Source organism: Martes martes (genome assembly GCF_963455335.1).
Source record: "Martes martes genome assembly, chromosome: 15".
NCBI classification, from domain to species: Eukaryota; Metazoa; Chordata; class Mammalia; order Carnivora; family Mustelidae; genus Martes; species Martes martes.
This window is the reverse complement of record NC_137903.1, coordinates 21,341,898-21,345,202: the sequence shown is the minus strand read 5'-3', so window position 1 is coordinate 21,345,202 and position 3,305 is coordinate 21,341,898. Positions and strand designations below refer to the sequence as shown.

Here is a 3,305-nt window from a genome sequence, read left to right as displayed (position 1 = left end):
TCTTACAAGCTAGTAAGAAACAGTACATATCCACTGTCATTCTTCTATCAGCCTACCAAGACTTATACCTCTTCCTAACACTTACCACCACCCAACACTTAGCTTTGTATGAAGCTAAGTGTCCCACAAAAGAAGGTCCCACAAAACAGATACTTTATCCTTAGACAGGAAAAGAATGGCTAGAACCTAACAGACACTTAACTGTGTATCAAGTGATTGAATGGATGAGAGTTTATCTGGCACACATGTATACTTGGATATCAACAATACCTATGTCTTCCATTTCTTATGGTATGTATTTTAATACATACCACTTCATCTAATAGCAATGGCATTCTATTTGCACTGTTTTAGGAGTTGGACTTCGGATTCATTCCAGAATTGGACAATATTAGTAAATTTGAATCCATTTGCTATCACAGATGCTGGAGTTCAGTAAAGATATATGACCTTGGAAATTTTATCCCATGAAGCGATTCACTTCCCAGCAGCCTAGGCAGTGTGTTGTCCAATTATGTGTCCCAGATCTCCTCTTACCTACAATTTTCTCTCATTTGTGGCAGTGTATAATAAGCATTATTAGTAGTAGTATTAATTATAATCTAAAACAGGAATCCATCTTTTTCTGCAAGAAGCCATAGAGTAATATTTTGAGGGGCATCAGGTCCTGGGCACAACCATTCAACTCTACTATCCTTGGAAGATAGCAGCCATCTATCTATCTATCTATCTATCTATCATGCCCATGAATAGACATGAATAGATTTAGGATATAATTTGCCAAACCAATGTTTGGCAAACATTGATCTACAATTAAAAAATTGGTAAATGTTGCTTTTTCGCAACGGGTTTGCCGCCAGAACACAGGTGTCGTGAAAACCACCACTCAACCTAAACCAGAATGGGGAAGGAAAAGACTCATATCAACATTGTTGTCATCGGACACGAGATTCGGGCAAGTCTACCACTACTGGTCATCTGATCTACAAATGTGGTGGGATCGACAAAAGAACTATCGAAAAATTCGAGAAGGAGGCTGCTGAGATGGGAAAAGGCTCCTTCAAGTATGCCTGGGTCTTGGATAAACTGAAAGCTGAACGTGAACGTGGTATCACCATTGATATCTCCCTGTGGAAATTTGAGACCAGCAAGTATTATGTGACCATCACTGATGCTCCAGGACACAGAGACTTTATCAAAAACAGGATTACAGGTACATCTCAGGCTGACTATGCTGTCCTGATTGTTGCTGCTGGTGTTGGTGAATCTGAAGCAGGTATCTCTAAGAATGGGCAGACCCGTGAGCATGCCCTTCTGGCTTACACACTGGGTGTAAAACAACTAATTGTTGGTGTTAACAAAATGGATTCCACTGAGCCACCCTACAGCCAGAAGAGATACGAGGAAATTGTTAAGGAAGTCAGCACCTACATTAAGAAAATTGGCTACAACCCCAACACAGTAGCATTTGTGCCAATTTCTGGTTGGAATGGTGACAACATGCTGGAGCCAAGTGCTAACATGCGTTGGTTCAAGGGATGGAAAGTCACCCGTAAAGATGGGAATGCCAGTGGAACCACACTGCTTGAAGCTCTGGATTACGTTCTGCCACCAACTCGTCCAATTGACAAGCCCTTGTGTCTGCCTCTCCAGGACGTCTACAAAATTGGTGGTATTGGTACTGTCCCTGTGGGCCGAGTGGAGACTGGTGTTCTTAAACCTGTCATGGTGGTCACCTTCGCTCCAGTCTATGTTACAACTGAAGTTAAGTCTGTTGAAATGCACCATGAAGCTTTGAGTGAGGGGCTCTTCCTGGGGACAATGTGGGCTTCAACGTCAAGAACGTATCTGTCAAAGATGTTCGTCGTGGCAATGTGGCTGGTGACAGCAAACATGACCCACCAATGGAAGCAGCTGGCTTCACAGCTCAGGTGATTATCCTGAACCATCCAGGCCAAATTAGTGCTGGATATGCACCTGTGCTGGATTGTCACACAGCTCACATTGCTTGCAAGTTTGCTGAGCTGAAGGAGAAGACAGATCGTCGTTCTGGAAAAAAGCTGGAAGATGGTCCCAAGTTCTTGAAATCTCGTGACGCTGCCATTGTTGATATGGTTCCTGGCAAGCCTATGTGTGTTGAGAGCTTCTCTGACTATCCTCCTCTGGGCCGTTTTGCTGTTCGTGACATGAGACAGAGGGTTGCTGTGGGTGTCATCAAAGCAGTGGACAAGAAGGCAGCTGGAGCTGGCAAGGTCACCAAGTCTGCCCAGAAAGCTCAGAAGGCTAAATGAATATTATCCCCAATACCTGACACCCCAGTCTTAATCAGTGGTGGAAGAACGGTCTCAGAACTGTTTGTGTCAATTGGCCATTTAAGTTTAATAGTAAAAGACTGGTTAATGATAACAATGCATCGTAAAACCTTCAGAAGGAAAGGAGAATGTTTTGTGGACCATTTGTTTTTCGTGTGTGTGTGTGTGGCAGTTTTAAGTTATTAGTTTTTAAAATCAGTACTTTTTAATGGAAACAACTTGACCAAAAATCTGTCACAGAATTTTGAGACCCATAAAAAACAAAAGTTTAATGAGAAAAAAAAAATGGTAAATATTGGTGGGGAGAAGGTTAGGGAGGATATAGAGATAGGCAAAGCACAAAGGGTTTTTAGGGATTCTCTCATTCATTTCCAGTAACTTTTTTATAATCACCTGGAAGGTTTCACATAAACCATCTGACTTTATGGAGTTACCTGTAATACACAGAACACTAAAATAATATCTGAGAGTCACCTCCTACCAATAGTCAGAAAGGAACAGGAAACGTTAGTCATTCTAGGTGGATGCAATTGGTTAACATATTTTAATGAATGACTATGGGATACACAATAGATTTCATGGGTGTTAGATTTCAGTAAAACATTTAATACAGTGCCTCCCAAAGCTTTAATTTAAAAATCCATTCAAACTGACTTTGATAGGATGACTCCTGCAAAGATTGCAAACTGTCAAGAGGAAGGCAAACAGGGCATGAATGATAAATAACGTCTGTCACATAATAAGGAAGGTATCTACTGTAGTGCCCAGGGACCGGTGTTGAGCTAGTTCTTAACATTTTATTAATGATCTGAAAAGGGGAATCAACAGAGCTCTTTCATTGCACTTGCATACGAGGACTTGAAGAATAGTGCAAACCAATGAATAGCAGAATAAATATGGCAAGATTACATTAAGATAGTGTTGGAGACGCAACTGTGAAATAATACAAGTTAATATTTTCTGAGATTATGTTATTCAACGAGATGAGCACAA

The 3,305-nt window shown here is 41.1% G+C and overlaps 1 pseudogene across 1 annotated transcript; it reads left to right on the top strand.

The window, feature by feature from the left end:
• The first annotated feature begins 901 nt into the window (after positions 1 to 901).
• LOC308355888 (elongation factor 1-alpha 1-like) lies at positions 902 to 2,559 on the top strand (annotated as a pseudogene). Its single transcript has one exon. The product of its transcript is annotated as an elongation factor 1-alpha 1-like (transcript).
• Positions 2,560 to 3,305: the final 746 nt, after the last annotated feature.